This window comes from Rhinoderma darwinii, chromosome 1 (assembly GCF_050947455.1).
Source record: "Rhinoderma darwinii isolate aRhiDar2 chromosome 1, aRhiDar2.hap1, whole genome shotgun sequence".
NCBI lineage: Eukaryota > Metazoa > Chordata > Amphibia > Anura > Rhinodermatidae > Rhinoderma > Rhinoderma darwinii.
In genome coordinates, this window is record NC_134687.1 from 436,770,973 (window position 1) to 436,788,663 (window position 17,691).

Here is a 17,691-nt window from a genome sequence, read left to right on the forward strand (position 1 = left end):
ATACACAAACACACATATAAAAACAAAAACAGACAAAGACACATACCCAAACACACATATATAAACAAACACACACATACACAAACACACACACTGTTTCTTTTAAATGCTGCTGGGGAACCCGCTCGATCCACTATATAAGGCTGCGCTATAGTGCATCATTTAAAATAAACAGGATCCTGACCTGTCCATAGAGTTTAAGGCAGCACAGAGTATTTCAGGAGATGAGCGTGCAGATTCAGTGCTGCTGTGAACTCTGCTCTTACCATTACGTAGCTCTCAGTCTGTTATCTCTCCTCCACTCCTGTCCTCAAGAACACCTACACATGATTGGCAAGTCACCACGTAATGGTAAGAGCAGAGTTCACAGCAGCACAGAGTATTTCAGGAGATGAGCGTGCAGATCTTGTGCGGGGTGGTGACTTGCCAATCATGTGAAGGTGTTATTGAGGACAGGAGTGGAGGAGAGGTAACAGACTGAGCTACGTAATGGTAAGAGCAGAGTTCACAACAGCACAGAATCTGCACACTCCTCTCCTGAAATATTCTGTGCTGCTGTGAACTCTGCTCTTACCATTATGTAACTCTCAGTCTGTTACCTCTCCTCCACTCCTGTCCTCAAGAACACCTTCACATGATTGGCAAGTCACCACGTAATGGTAAGAGCAGAGTTCACATCACCACAGAGTATTTCAGGAGATGAGCGTGCGGATCTTGTGCGGGGTGGTGACTTGCCAATCTTGTGAAGGTGTTATTGAGGACAGGAGTGGAGGAGAGGTAACAGACTGAGCTATGTAATGGTAAGAGCAGAGTTCACAGCAGCACAGAATCTGCACGCTCCTCTCCTGAAATATTCTGTGCTGCTGTGAACTCTTCTCTTACCATTACGTAGCTCTCAGTCTGTTACCTCTCCTCCACTCCTGTCCTCAAGAACACCTTCACATGATTGGCAAGTCACCACCGCGCACAAGATCCGCATGCTCATCTCCTGAAATACTCTGTGCTGCTGTGAACTCTGTTCTTACCGTTACGTGGTGACTTGCCAATCATGAAGGTGTTATTGAGGACAGTAGTGGAGGAGAGGTAACAGACTGAGAGCTACGTAATGGTAAGAGCAGAGTTCACAGCAGCACTGAATCTGCACTCTCATCTCCTGAAATACTCTGTGCTGCCTTAAACTCTGTGGACAGGTCAGGATCCTGTTTCTTTTAAATGCTGCACTGTAGCGCAGCCTTATATAGTGGATCGAGCGGGTTCCCTAGCAGCATTTAAAAGAAACAGGATCCTGACCTGTTCACAGAGTTTAAGGCAGCACAGAGTATTTCAGGAGATGAGCACGGCCGGCCACAGGCAGCCGGTCGTTTTTCCAAGCCGTGCTCCCATTATGCACACGACCGTAAAAACACCCGTTATTGCGGGTCGTAATTACAACCCGCAATAACGGGCTCATAGACTTCTGTTACCCACGGGTACCTTCCCGTTTTCTCACGGGAAGGTGCCCGTGCCGTTAAAAAAATAGAACATGTTCTATTTTTCTATTTTACGGGCCGTGCTGCTATAATTAGGGTATGTTCACACGACAGCGTCCGTAATGGCTGAAATTACGGGGATGTTTCCGCCTTAAAACATCCCCGTAATTTCAGCCGTAACGGCATGTGCAGGCGCTTGAACGCCGCGCCCATTACGGACGTAATTGGCGCTGCTATTCATTGGAGTCAATGAATAACGGCTCCAATTACGGCCAAAGAAGTCAATTACGGACGTAATTCGGGCGTTTTTGCCCCGAATTACGTCCGAAAATAGCGCCTCGATAGCGCTGACAAACATCTGCCCATTGAAAGCAATGGGCAGACGTTTCTCTGTTCACACGAGGCGTATATTTACGCGCCGCTGTCAAATGACGGCACGTAAATAGACGCCCGCGTCAAAGAAGGGACCTGTCACTTCTTTGGCCTTAATTGGAGCCATTATTCATTGACTACAATGAATAGCAGCGCCAATTACGTCCGTAATGGACGCGGCGTTCAAGCGCCTGCACATGCCGTAACGGCTGAAATTACGGGGATGTTTTCAGGCGGAAACATCCCCGTAATTTCAGCTGTAACGGACGCTGTCGTGTGAACATACCCTTATAATGACAGCACGGCTCGCAAAAGCGGCCGGCTGCCCGTGGCCGGCCATGCTCGTAATTACGAGTCGTAATTACGAGCACGGCCCGTAAAATAAAAAAATAGAACATGTTCTATCTTTTTAACGGCACGGGCACCTTCCCGTGAGAAAACGGGAAGGTACCCGTGGCTAACAGAAGTCTATGGGCCCGCTATTTCGGGTCGTAATTACGACCCGTAATAACGGGTGTTTTTACGGTCGTGTGCATGAGGCCCCGTAATGACGGGTGCCTACATGTGTGCACCCGTCATTACGGCAGCGTTGCTAGGCGACGTCAGTAAATAGTCACTCTCCAGGGTGTTGAAAGAGTTAACTGATCGGCAGTAACTGTTTCAGCACCCTGGACAGTGACTACCGATCACAATATAGAGTAACCTGTAAAAAAAAAAAGACGTTCACACTTACCGGGAACTCCCTGCTTCCTCCAGTCCGGTCTCCTGGCCGTTGCCTTGGTGACGCGTCCCTCGCGACATCCGGCCCGACATTCCTTGATGACGATGCAGCCCATGTGAGCGCTGCAGCCAATCACGGGCTGCAGAGGCCTCTTCAGCCAATCACAGGCTGCAGAGGCCTCTGCAGCCAATCACAGGCTGCCGCATCAGAAAAGAAGGTCGGACTGGAGGAAGAAGAGGGACTCGTCCGCAAGACAACGACCAGGTACGTATGAAATGCTTTTTATTTTATTTTTAATCAGCAGCCTCTTTTCTCTATCAGTGATTGATAGAGATAAGTGGCTGCCGATTTGTATAATATTTTTGACCGGGTTCAGTCAAAACGGGTTCGGCCGAACCCGGTGAAGTTCGGATTCGCTGCGAACCGAACTTTTCCGGAAGTTCGGACCGAAACCGGGTTCGGTTGTCCCGGTTCGCTCATCTCTACTTAATATGTAGTAACCCAACTTGTGCTACTGTAAAAAGACAACTTTCTAATTATTATGCTGTGTTTCCTAGAAATACCACCCTACATGTGGACCTAATGTTTTGCCTGGACATTCAACAGGGTTTAGGAGTGAAAGAGTGCCATGCGCATTTGAGGCCTAATTTGGCGATTAACACAGCATTGATTCACAATTGCAGAGGCTCTGATGTGAAATAAAAGAATCAACCCCTGAGAAATTACCCCGTTTTGAAAACAACAACCCTAAAGGTATTTGTCAAGGGGTGTAGTGAGCATTTAGACTCCACAGGTGTTTTCCAGAAATTAATGCACAGAGGAAAACGCAAAGTGAAAATTGCAATTGTTCTACTTATATGCCAATTCAATGCACAATATGTTGTGCTCAGCTTGTGCCACTGGATACACATACCCCATACATTGTTAAAAAAAAATTATCCTGCGTTTGGTAATGCCATATATGTGGATGTAAACGGCTATTTAGGCACACTGTAGGGCTTAGAAGAGAGGGAGCGCCATTTGGCTTTTGGAGTGTAGATTTTGCTTAGTAGTGGTTTTGTTTAAAGGGAATGTGTCGCTAGAAATTACTATTTTTTATTTTTTTTAGTTAAACAGTTATTATATACATGATTATACATTGTTCTAATTTTTTCACAAGTCAGGAAATATTATAAATTAGATTCTAATTTATAACATTTCCTGTGCTGGTCACTAGAGGGAGCAATTCCCAAAATTGCAGCATTGGCATGTGGTAAAGCAACCACATTGCTTTATGCTGCAAAATTTGAGAAGACACACTCGCTCTAGCGTCCTCAAACAATCCCCCCTCCTTTATCCTGGCTAGTGCCAGGAGAAAGGAGGGGATTGAATGTTCAAACCTCCTACACTGTGTGCCGCCATTTATTGAGCGAACACACAGTGTAGAAGGCTTACATACAGTAGTAATCACACACTAAAACACGTACATACACAGAAATAATTTACCTGGTCCTGCCTCCGCCGCCACTGCCGCCGCTCCCTCCGCTCCGTCCGCTCCTAGTCCTTGCTTCTAATCACATGTCCGGAAGCAGCGACCGAAAGTAGTCATCTTACTGTCCGGCCGCGGCTTCCGGTCCACAAGAAAATGGCGCCGGATGTAGCTCGGCCGAAGACCTTCCATTTGGACTGTGTGGGAGCGGCGCATGCGCCGTTCCCACACAGACGGCGTACACCATAGTGAATGGAACGGCTCCCGTTCGCATTCTCTATGGGGATGTATGTGCCGTATTTCATCTCTGTATGTATGTGTCGTTAATCGACACATACAGAGATGAAAAAAAAAATGGCAGCCCCCATAGTGAAGAAAAAGTTAGAGAAAAAAAATAAGTAAAACACAAACACAAATAAATAACATTTCTTTTAATAAAACACTAAAAGCAAATTAATATAAACATTTTTTTTTTCGCGACACCCTTCGTTTAAAGTATTACTGGTATTTCAGTTTATAATGTGGGAGCATATGTAAGCTGTGTGGAGTGAATCCTTTACCCGTTTCTGACATGCAGTATCCACCAGTTATCTATAAGGGTATGTTCACACGGCTTAGCAAAATACATCTGAAAATACGGAGCTATTTTCAGGCGTAAACAGCTCCTGATTTTCAGACGTTTTTGTAACTACTCGCGTTTTTCACAGCGTATTTTATGGACGTTATTGGAGCTGTTTTTCAATGGAGCCATTGAAAAATGGCTCCAAAAACGTCCCAAGAAGTGACTTGCACTTCTTTTTCACGGCCGTCTTTTTACGCGCCGTCTTTTGACAGTGACGCGTAAAATAACACCTCGTGGGAACAGAACTCCGTAAAACCCATTGAAAGCAATGGGCAGATGTTTGTAGGTTTTTTCAGGCGTAATTTGAGGCGTAAAATGCCCGAATTACGTCTGAAAACAGTGCGTGTGAACATACCCTAACATCTAAGTTAGATGTGATCGATTACAGGTGGATCCCGCGGACCTGACGGATTCAGGTCTTAGCGCACGAAACACAGCTGCTCTCTGTATAGAATACAGAGCAGCTGTATCTCAAAAAGTAAAAATAATTTTTAACGAAAACAAATTTATACTTAAAAAAAAAATCACTTTCAAAGGTTTACATAGCCTTTAAAGGGTACCTATAAAGATGAAAACTTTTTTTATATGTGTTCCTTTCAACATACTAAAAAACTTTTCAATATATTATATTTACCTTACTGCAAGCATTAGCCTGCTATTCTGTAGTCTTCTTCCCTCTCTTGCTGCTTCCCCGTCTCTTCTACTTCTGCAGTCCCAGCATCCTAACATCGTTGTTAGTTGGAATCCGTAGCCAGGAACATCAGACGCTGACTACGTATTCTGTTCAGAACAGGGGGAGGAACATCGTTGACGTGCGCGCTCCCGAGCTTTCTCACTCTATGCCCCTTTCACAGCACTGCTCCAGACATCCATATATGGACAGTGATGTCCAGAGAATAGCTGAAGTCCATGGCAGAGCGCTAGATGCGGCTCTGCTCCGGTACGCTGTCTCTGTGGAAGCCTCTAACATCTCTCTCCATATCTGGACAGTGATGTCAGGGGCAACCCCAAAGCCGGAGTCCCGGAGCAAAGCCACTTCTAACACTCTGCCTGGGACTCCTGCTCTGCTCCTGACATCACTGTCCATAAATGGACAGTGATGTCAGGGGCTTCCCCAGAGCCAGAGTCCCATAGCAGAGCCGCTCAGGGGCTTCCCCAGAGCCGGAGTCCTGGAACAGAGCTGGGATAGGATCTGCTATGGGACTCTGGCTCTGGGGAAGCCCTTGACATCACTGTCCATATAAGGACAGTGACGCCAAGAGCTTTCCCAGGGCCGGAGTCCTGGGACTGTGTCTCTACTAGCATACTGCCTGGGGATTCCAGCTGTGGGGAAGCCCCTGACATCCCTGTCCTAATATGGACAATGATGTCATGAGCTCCCAGAGATATACGTTTAACGTATACCTGTGATGGATGCCATACAGTGGCATCTGTCACCCATAGGCTCAAATGTTAAAAAAACATATGGTATACGTTTTTTTTATGGGATCCCTCAGGATGGATTAGCGTAGTCTACTACGCTATTCCATCCTTTTTTATTACTAATTATTTTTTGTGTTTTTTTTACAAGTTCGATTGTTGGACTACTTCGGACTCCTTCGATGATGGCTTTTTAAAATTATTTTTATTAATAAAATGGTTAACGAGGGTTGAGTTGGGAGGTTTCATTTCAATAAAAAAAAAAAATTTGCTGTGAGTGTTTTATTTTACTTTATTACCACTGCCTTAGCAATGGCCTTGATCTGATTGAATAGGCTAACACTAAACCCCCATTATTACCCCGGTACCCAACGCCATCAGGGGTACCGGGAAGAGTCAGGTACAATCCATTACCCGACCATCTGAAGTGACGGTCGGGCACTGGGGCGGCCAAGGCAGGTATTATTAGGCTGAGAAGGCCCAAACACTTGCTGTTTTGTATCTGGCTGGTTATGAAAAATGGGGGGACCCCACATCGGTTTTTTTCCAGTAATGTATTTTTCTTTTTTTTTAAAACCAACGTGAGGTTTTTTCATAACTAGCCTTATACAACATAGCAGCAGCATTACCAGGGTGGGAAGACCCACGGTTTTTGGGCTTTCCCAGCCTAATAATACCAGCCTTCGGCCGCCCCAGTGCCCAACCCTACTGGATCGTACTCGGCTCTTCCCGGTACCCCTGGTGGAAGTGGGTACCAGGGTAATAATGAGGGGTTCGAGTTCGATTTTCCACCTGCTAACATTAAGCCCCCTTAGTAATGGACAGTGTCAATTAGACAGTGGCTATTACTAAGGCAGTAGTACTAATGTTTAAAAAAAAAACACAGAAATACAGAAAATATTGTTTTATTGAAAAAAAAAACCCACACAACCCTTGTTAACCATTTTATTGAAAATTCGAAAAAAAAAAAAAAACGCTTCCATCGAAGTAGTCCTCGAATCTGAAGTAGTCCAACAACCGAACCTGTAAAAAAAATCAAACACAAAAAAAACTAAATATTAGTAACACATAGAAAAGCAATACAATTATTTTACAGCGCTGGAGCCGCAGTGTTCTCTGCGACTGTAAACTAAGATGTCATTGGTTGGTTTACATCACGTGGTCCCAGCTTATCCCCGGGTCACTGGCCTGTTTTTATAAGTAGGCCAATAAACAGAGGTAACCAGGCACCATGTGATGTGAACTCATTAACCGGTTCCCGACCACTAGCTGTGTATTTACGGCCGTCAGTCTGGGTCCTTAAAACCCGTGCCATAGACTATTTACGGAGCAGGTTTTAGCTTGCTGCCCGAGCGATCCTGGGGAGAAGATAGAACTTTTTACGCTTCGTTTTTCAAAACAGCGGAATAAAAAGACTGAATGCTGTTTTTCCCAATGATTTCAATGGGCAGATGTTTGTAGGCGTTCAGCTTCCGTTTTTTTCAGGCGTTTTTCGAGGAGTAAACGCCCCGAAATACGCCTGAAAACACTGCGTGTGAACATACCCTAAGAGGGCTGATTTCCCCTGTTAAAGGGTAGCCCCAGTTACAGTGGAAAGACAAGGTGTAAAAGAAGTTAAAAAAAAAACTTGAGGGACAGACCATAATAATAAAAAAAAAAGTTAAATAAACTTAAAAAAAATAATAATAAATACACATAAAATACCCACCCCCAAAAAAAAATTCCCCCCGCCAATCATTGTCGTAACGCTAGCCCTGACCCAATTACCCTAATATAGACATGTAATCCTGTATTTTTCAGTTTTTAGCAAAAAAATTTTTGCTAAAACGTCCCTGCGTCCAGTGGCGGATTAAGTAGACCATAGGCCCTGGGCTGTTACCCATAGTTGGGCCATCCTTCTCCACCGCCGCCCTGTAACTATTGTTAACACTTCCTTTTTGTCCAGACATTAACAAATGGGTGTTACTACTCCCCTTGTCAAAAGGCTGTGTCCCCACATACTGACAGTCTCCAACCATCGCTGACAGTATCGCACCGTGTAGGGACACATTCTCCTGACAAGGGGAATAGTAACACTTATTTGTCTATCAGTCCTGGACTGCACAAAGACTTTGTGAAATACAAGGATTTCTTATAATAAACAAGTCAGTAGAGATGACAGATTGTCTATAAATCTAGTGACTCACAGGTGACGACGTAGTTTTTTTCCTCTTCTCCATCCAGTCCAGACTTCATGACGACTTCTCCCGGCCATGACCCATTTCTGCAGAATTTGCCACTCAGATGTCTTTGGCTCCTCACTTTTCCAACATTTCCACACCTATAAACAAAGATAATATTATCATGGTGCCACACACTGTGCCCCTAAATATAATAGCACCAAACACTGCGCCCCTGAATAAAATAGTACAAACACTGTGCCCCTAAATATTATAGCACCATAGACTGCGCCCCTGAATATAATTGTGTCAAACACTGTAGATAGCACCACACACAGCCCCCTGTAAATAGCGCTACACAGTCCTCCCCCTCTGTAAATAGCGTCACATAGCCCTCCCCCTCTTGTATATAGTGCTACACAGCAATCCCCCTTAGATATAGTGATACACAGCGCTCCCTTCTATATAGTGCTATACAACAATCCCCCCTTGTATATTGTGCTACACAGCGTCTCCTCCCTTGGACCTGCAGCTCTTGTAATTGCTCAGTATAATGTCCCCCGTAGCTGCCCCCACAGTATATTGCCACCCATAGCTGCCCCCACAGTATAATGCCCTTCATAGCTGCGACACAGTATAATGCCTCCATAGCTGCGACACAGTATAATATCCCCATAGCTGCTACACAGTATAATGCCTCCATAGCTCCGACACAGTATAATAGCCCCATAGCTGCTACACGGTATATTGCCCCCATAGCTGCGACACAGTATAATTCCCCCATAGATGTGACACAGTATAATGCCCCATAGCTGCGACACAGTATAATTCCCCCATAGCTGTGACACAGTATAATGCCCCCATAGCTGCGACACAGTATAATGCCCCCATAGCTGTGACACAGTATAATGCCCCATAGCTGCGACACAGTATAATTCCCCCATAGCTGTGACACAGTATAATGCCCCATAGCTGCGACACAGTATAATTCCCCCATAGCTGCAACACAGTATAATGCCCCCATAGCTGTGACACAGTATAATGCCCCATAGCTGCGACACAGTATAATTCCCCCATAGCTGTGACACAGTATAATGCCCCCATAGCTGTGACACAGTATAATTCCCCCATAGCTGTGACACAGTATAATGCCCCATAGCTGCGACACAGTATAATTCCCCCATAGCTGTGACACAGTATAATGCCCCCATAGCTGTGACACAGTATAATGCCCCATAGCTGCGACACAGTATAATGCCCCCATAGCTGCGACACAGTATAATGCCTCCATAGCTGCGACACAGTAAAATGCCCCATAGAGGTGACACAGTAAAATGCCCCCATAGAGGTGACACGGTATAATGCCCCCATAGATGTGACACAGTAAAATGCCCCATAGAGGTGACACAGTATAATGCCCCATAGCTTGACACAGTATAATGCCCCATAGAGGTGACACAGTATAATGCCCCATAGCTGACACAGTATAATGCCCCATAGCTGACACAGTATAATGCCCCATAGCTGACACAGTATAATGCCTCCATATGTATGTACCTAATAAAAAAGAAAACATAAATACTTACCTATGCCGGTTCCCACGACGGTGGGGGATGCTTCTCCTCCTCTGCACTGTGCTGTGAGTGACTCCGTGCAGACAGGCGTGATGACGTCACTACATCGCGCCTGCCTGCACCGAGCCGCTCACGGCAGAGTGAATGCTGGGGCGAGGCTCCAGCATTCAAACCAACTGAATCTGCGTCCTAGCAGCGCTGAATAGTTTTTGAAGTTTGTGTGCGGTTCGGGCCGCGATGGGCACCCTGGCAGCCTCGGGGCCCGATGGGCCCCCTGGCAGCCTCGGGCCCCGGGCGACCTCCCGAACCGCCCATATTAAAATCCGCCATTGCCTGCGTCTTATAGTCAGCAGTCAAGGGACCTGGACCACATCATGGAGCGGGGAGGGGATGATATGTGGAGTGGGCTCACGCGCTGAGCCCGCTCCATACACTGCAGGTGTCAGCTTCGGACATGCTGCTCTAACGGCCACGAACAGTAATGGCGCTGTTCCTGGCCGTTTAACTAGTTAAGTGATGCGGTCAAAAGCGATCGCGGCATTTATAGTGGTTTTCCCATGAAGGACATTTATGACATATCCACCTCCGGGACCCGCATCTATCTCTAGAACAGGGCCCCCTAAACCCTGTTCTTTCTTACCCGGCTCTGCTGTCTCCTGGCCACTTCCTGGTTACATGGTCGAGTTACAAAAACAGCGCAACTTGCAAAAATCACGCCACTAGCCAAACAAATAAAGAAGTTATAGCCGTTTAACTAATGTCTGCTAAAAATGGCTAAGGGGTGCCTGGTCCTAAATTCTCAAAATAGCCCGGTCCTGAACCGGTTAATGACAGCTTAGAACTATGTTTACTAAGGCTAGTAAGAGGTGTAGGATAACAAGAGACGCGCCAGAATTTTGGCGCATCTAGGGTGCTTGTGCCACTAAATGAAATTAGTGTAGGGACTACTTCAGATGCAAAGGAGTCCATGCGCTAGGAGTTATTAGTGGTCATTCACCTACTATATAAAGTAGTGTGTTTTTCCCGCAGGGGGATGTCTGCTATTTTCAATGGAATTGCTGCCGAAATTTTCCTTACTTGTGGACAAGTTCTTACAATATATCATTATTTAGTCTGCATGGTGAACGCCATAAAAATTAAAAAAATAAAAAACGCTAGAATTGCTGTTTATTGGTCAATTCATCTCCCACAAACAATGGAACAAATAGATTATTAAAAAGTCTCATGTTCCCCAAGATGTTCCAAATAGAACCTACAGCTCGGCCCGCAAAAAATAAGCCCTTATACCATTCAAATGACGGAAAAATAAAAAAGTTATGGCTCTCGTAATGTGGCAACAAAACTCAAATGTTATTTTTAACAATCAGTTTATTCTTTATACATTTGGTATGGCTGTAATCGCATTGACCTGCATAATAAAGTTACCGCAAACTTTTTATCGCACGGTGAATGCCATAAAAACAAAACAACCCAAAATATTGAGGAATCGCTGTTTTTTTCCTATTTTACCCCACAAATATTTTTGGGGGAGTTTCCCCACTACATGATATGGTACAATAAATTGTGACGTGAAAATCTTCAACTCGTCCCACATAAAACAAGTCCCATACGGCAATACTGATGGAAAACTAAAAAAGTTATGGTTTTTGGAAGGTGGGGAGGAAAAAACTAACGTAAAAATGTGTATATACAGTGAAGGAAATAAGTATTTGATCACTTGCTGATTTTGTAAGTTTGCCCACTGTCAAAGACATGAACAGTCTAGGATTTTTAGGCTAGGTTAATTTTACCAGTGAGAGTTAGATTATCTAAAAAAACAAAACAGAATATCACAGTCAAAATTATATATATTTATTTGCATTGTGCACAGAGAAATAAGTATTTGATCGCTTTGGCAAACAAGACTTTTACTTGGTGGCAAAACCCTTGTTGGCAAGCACAGCAGTCAGACGTTTTTTTGTAGTTGATGATGAGGTTTGCACACATGTTAGATGGAATTTTGGCCCACTCCTCTTTGTAGATCATCTGTAAATCATTAAAATTTTGAGGCTGCCGCTTGGCAACTCGGATCTTCAGCTCCCTCCATAAGTTTTCAATGGGATTAAGGTCTGGAGACTGGCTAGGCCACTCCATGACCTTAATGTGCTTCTTTTTGAGCCACTCCTTTGTTGCCTTGGCTCTATGTTTCGGGTCATTGTCGTGCTGGAAGACCCAGCCACGAGCCATTTTTAATGTCCTGGTGGAGGGAAGGAGGTTGTCACTCAGGATTTGATGGTACATGGCTCCATCCATTCTCCCATTGATGCGGTGAAGTAGTCCTGTGCCCTTAGCAGAGAAACACCCCCAAAACATAATGTTTCCAACTCCATGCTTGACAGTGGGGACGGTGTTCTTTGGGTCATAGGCAGCATTTCTCTTCCTCCAAACACGTTGAGTTGAGTTAATGCCAAAGAGCTCAATTTTAGTCTCATCTGACCACAGCACCTTCTCCCAATCACTCTCAGAATCATCCAGATGCTCATTTGCAAACTTCAGACGGGCCTGTACATGTGCCTTCTTGAGCAGGGGGACCTTGCGGGCACTGCAGGATTTTAATCCATTACGGTTTTCTTGGTAACTGTGGTCACAGCTGCCTTGAGATCATTAACAAGCTCCCCCCGTGTAGTTTTCGGCTGAGCTCTTACCTTCCTCAGGATCAAGAATACCCCACGAGGTGATATTTTGCATGGAGCCCCAGATCGATAACGATTGACAGTCATTTTGTATGTCTTCCATTTTCTTACTATTGCACCAACAGTTGTCTCCTTCTCACCCAGCGTCTTACTTATGGTTTTGTAGCCCATTCCAGCCTTGTGCAGGTCTATGATCTTGTCCCTGACATCCTTAGAAAGCTCTTTGGTCTTGCCCATGTTGTAGAGGTTAGAGTCAGACTGATTAATTGAGTCTGTGGACAGGAGTCTTTTATACAGGTGACCATTTAAGACAGCTGTCTTTAATGCAGGCACCAAGTTGATTTGGAGCGTGTAACTGGTCTGGAGGAGGCTGAACTCTTAATGGTTGGTAGGGGATCAAATACTTATTTCTCTGTGCACAATGCAAATAAATATATATAATTTTGACAATGTGATTTCTTTTTTTTTTTTTTTATATATATAATCTATCTCTCACTGGTAAAATTAACCTAGCCTAAAAATTCTAGACTGTTCATGACTTTGACAGTGGGCAAACTTACAAAATCAGCAAGGGGTCAAATACTTATTTCCTCCACTGTAAATATGTGTGTGTATATTAGCATGTGACCGGATTGGTTGAGTTGATGCTGGTGCATGAGATATAATCAAAGCATCCTGGGATCTAAGGGCTTAGCTCTAGCTTCAATTCCATTTGTTGATGTCACAATCAGGAAGTGCCCGCCTATTTCATGAAGAAGCAAGAGAAGATTTCACCTTTAGTCTCTGACATGTAAAATGGCTGGATCTCGGGCTAGGAAGTAGCTATCTGCATAATAAAGATATCGTTGGATTTGTATTGAAAGGCTCTATTCGGATGTGCAAAAATGATTTTTAGTCATTGGAGGTATGCTTTAAGGCTTTTGACGGGGCCTCTATATTCCCCACTTCTCAATCCAATCGAGCATCTGTAGGATGTACTGCAAAAACAAGTCTGATCGATGAAGGCCCTACCTCACAACTTACAGGACTTAACACCTTGGAGTCGCACCTAATTTTGGCCTTGTGGACACATCATATTTTTTCAAATCTGACGTGTCACTTTATGTGGTAATAACTTGGGAATGCTTTTACTTATTCAAGCGATTCTGAGATTGTTTTCTCGTGACATATTGCACTTTATGTCAGCTAAAAACTTGATCGATAAATTCAATATTTATTTGTAAAAAACACAAAAATTTAGAGAAAATTTGGAAAAATTAGCATTTTTCTAAATTTAAATGTATCTGCTTGTAAGACACACAGTAATACCACACAAAATAATTACTAGTTTTCATTTACCATATGTCTACTTTATGTTGGCATCATTTTTTGAAAGTCCTTTTATTTTTTCAGGGACCAGTTTAGTCCTGAAATGGCTTTGAGGGTCTTATATGTTGGAAAGTCCCCATAAATCACCTCATTTTAAAAACTTCACCCCTCAAAGTATTCAAAACATCATTCAGAAAGTTTCTTAACCCTTCAGGCGTTTCACAGAAATTAAGGCAAAGTGGAGGTAAAATTTCCAAATGTCATTTTTTTTTTGCCGAAATTAATTTGTAATATTTTTTTTTCCTGTTACACATATGGTTTTACCAGAGTAATGCAACTCAATATGTATTGCCCAGATTCTGTAGTTTTTAGAAATATCCCACATGTGGCCCTAGTGTGGTAATGGACTGAAGCACAGGCTTCCATAGCAAAGGAGCACCTAGTGGATTTTCAGGCCTCCTTTCTATTAGAAAATATTTTAGGCACCATGTCAGGTTTAGGCTGGATTCACACGAACGTAGCGTTTTTGCGCACGCAAAAATGTGGCGTTTTGCGCACGCAAAAACGCGGCGTTTTGCGCGCGCAAAAACCACTTGACAGCTCCGTGTGTCATCCGTGTATGATGCACGGCTGCGTGATTTTCACGCAGCCGCCATCATAGAGATGAGGCTAGTCGACGTCAGTCGCTGTCCAGGGTGCTGAAAGAGTTAACTGATCGGCAGTAACTCTTTCAGCACCCTCGACAGTGAATTCCGATCACCATATCGAGCAACCTGTTTAAAATAAAAAAACACGTTCGTACATACCGAGAACTTCCCTCCCGGCCGTTGCCTTGGTGACGCGTCCTTGGTGACGCGTCCTTGGTGACGCGCCTCTCTTGACATCTGGCCCCACCTCCCTGGATGACGCAGCAGTCCATGTGACCACTGCAGCCTGTGCATGGCCTGTGATTGGCTGGAGCTGTCACTTGGACTGAATTGTCATCCCGGGAGGTCAGACTGGAGGAAGAAGCCGGGAGTTATCGGTAAGTCAGAAATTCTTTTTTTTTACAGGTTCATGTATATTGGGATCGGAAGTCACTGTCAAGGGTGCTGAAACAGTTTAACTCTTTGAGCACCCTGGACAGTGACTATCTCCTGACGACGCGTACCGGAAATTTTTTTGCCGGTTTCGGCCAAAACGAGTTCGGCCGAACCCGGTGAAGTTCGGTTCGGTTGTCCGGGTTCGCTCATCTCAAAGACACTCCGTTTGGATGTTTGTAAACAGAAAAGCACGTGGTGCTTTTCTGTTTACATTCATCCTTTTGACAGCTCTTGCGCGAATCACGCAGTTTGCACGGAAGTGCTTCCGTGCGGCATGCATGGTTTTCACGCACCCATTCACTTCAATGGGTGCGTGATGCGTGCAAAACGCCGAAAGAACTGACATGTCGTGACTTTTTTTCAGCGGACTCACGCTGAGGAAAAGTCACGGACATGTCTGCACGGCCCCATAGACACATATAGGTCCGTGCAACGCGCGTGCAAATCACGTGCGTTGCACGGACGTTTTTCCCGTTCGTCTGTATAAAGCCTTAAAAAGTCCTGTGGTGCCAAAACATAGGAAATCCCCTCAAAAATACAATATTTTGGAGATGACACCCCCAGGGAATTAATCTAGGGATATAGTGAGAATTTTGATCCCACAGTTTTTTGCAACATTTCTTTGAATTAAGCCATAAAAATATACAAATCTACATTTTTTTCCAATAAAACATACTATGTTTTAATTTTTACAAGGAATAAAGGAGAAAAAAAAACCCAATATTTGTAAAGCAATTTCTCCTTAGCACGCAATACCCCATATGTGGACATAAATTGCTGTTTGTACCCACGGCAGGGATTAGAATGGAAGGAGCGTTATTTGGCTTTTGGAGCTCAAATTTTGCTGGAATGGTTTGTGGCACCATGCCACGTTTGCAAAGCACCTGGCCCTGTGAGCATTTTGACCCCACAGTTTTTTTTCAGAATTTAGTGTAATTATGCTGTGAAATTGTAAATGAAATTTTCTCTGATAAAACATAGAAATTTAAAATTTTTACAAGGAATAAAGGAGAAAATGCACCTCAACATTTAAAAATCAATTTCTCTCAATTACAGCAACACCCCATATGTAGTAATAAACTGCTGTTTGGACACACAGCAGGGCTCAGGAGGGAAGGAGCACCATTTGGCTTTTGGAGCTCAAGTTTTGCTGGAATCGTATTTGGGTGTCATGTCGCATTTGCCAAGCCCCTGAGGAACCAAAACTGTGGAAACTCCCCAAAAGTGACCCCATTTGGGAAACTAGAGCCCTCAAGGACGTTATTGAGGGGTATAGTGAGAATTTAGAACCCACAGTTGTTTTTGCTGAATTTAGTGGAATTAGGCTGTGAAAAATAAATGTTTACACTAAAATGTTGAATTTTTACATTTTCATAAAGGGTAAAGGAGAAAAATCACAGCAACATTTGTGAAGCAATTTCTCCTGATTATGGTAATACCCCACATGTGGTCATAAACTGCTGTTTGGACACACGACAGGGCTCAGAAAGGCAGGAGCGCTATTTGGCATGCAGATCTTGCTTATTTGATTTTTGGGCGCCATGTTGCATTTTCAAAAACCTGAGGTACCAGAGTACAGTGGAAGCCCCCAAGAAGTGACCCCATTTTAGGAACTACACTCCTCAAGGCATTTATCATTTGCCTGGACAAATGACAGGGCTTAGAATTGAAGCGCAGCATGCACATTTGATGCCTATTTTGGTGATTTTCACAGCATTGGCCTACAATTGCGGAGCTCTGAGATCAAATAGTAAAACAAACCCCCAAGTAGTGACCCCTGTTTTGTAAACTACAAACTACATGCCGTATATGTGGAAGTAAACTGCAATTTGGGCAACACTGTTGGGCTCAGAAGGGAGGGAGCGCCATTTGACTTTTGGAGCGCAGATTTTGCTTGGTGGTAGTTTTGTTTGGGGTTTTACTGGTATTTCAGTTTATAACGTGGGAGCATATGTAAGCTGTGCAGAGTACATCAGGGTACAATAAGAGGGTATAATAATGTGGTAAATAAATAATAATTTATAGATGTGTGGCCAGTGTCGCACTGATAAATCGTGCCCTATCTTATCCGCTTTTGGAACACTCTACACATTTTCCGTTGCAATATTCTGAGAGCCAGATCTTATTTATTTTTTCTCCAACAGAGCTGTGTGAGGGCTTAGTTGTTGCGGGACAATCTGCAGTTTTCATTGGTACTATTTTGGAGTACAAGCAATTTTTGGATCACTTTTTATTCCATCGTGTGGCAAGCAAGGTGACTCAAAAACAGCAATTCTGACAATGTTTTTATCCTTTTTTGTACTTACTATGTACACAGTGGGCTATAAATGCCTTTTTGACTTTATTCTGCGGGTCAATACGATTACAGCGATACGATATTTATATAGTTTTTTTTATGTTTTGCCGCGTTTACACAATAAAATTACAATTTATTTCTTGTGTCACGTTATTATGAGAGCCATAACTTTTTAATTTTTCATCAAAATCTGTGTAAGGACTTGTTTTTTGCATGACAAGATGTTGTCTTTATTGATACTATTTTGGAGTACATGCAACTTTTTGATCACTTTTCATTCTATGTTTTGTGAGGGGTGGTGACCAAAAAATAGAGATTGTGGCATTGTTCTTTTTTTTTTTTTTTTATTGAGGTGTTCGCTGTGCAGGAAAAATAAGGTTATAGTTTTACAGTTTGGGTTGTTACGGACGCGATGATACCAAATATGTGTACTTTTTTTTAACGTTTTCATTTTTTTCCTATAATAAAATACTTATAGGAAAAAAGGCAGTGTTTGTTTTTTTTAAACTTGAAAATTTTATTTTTACAC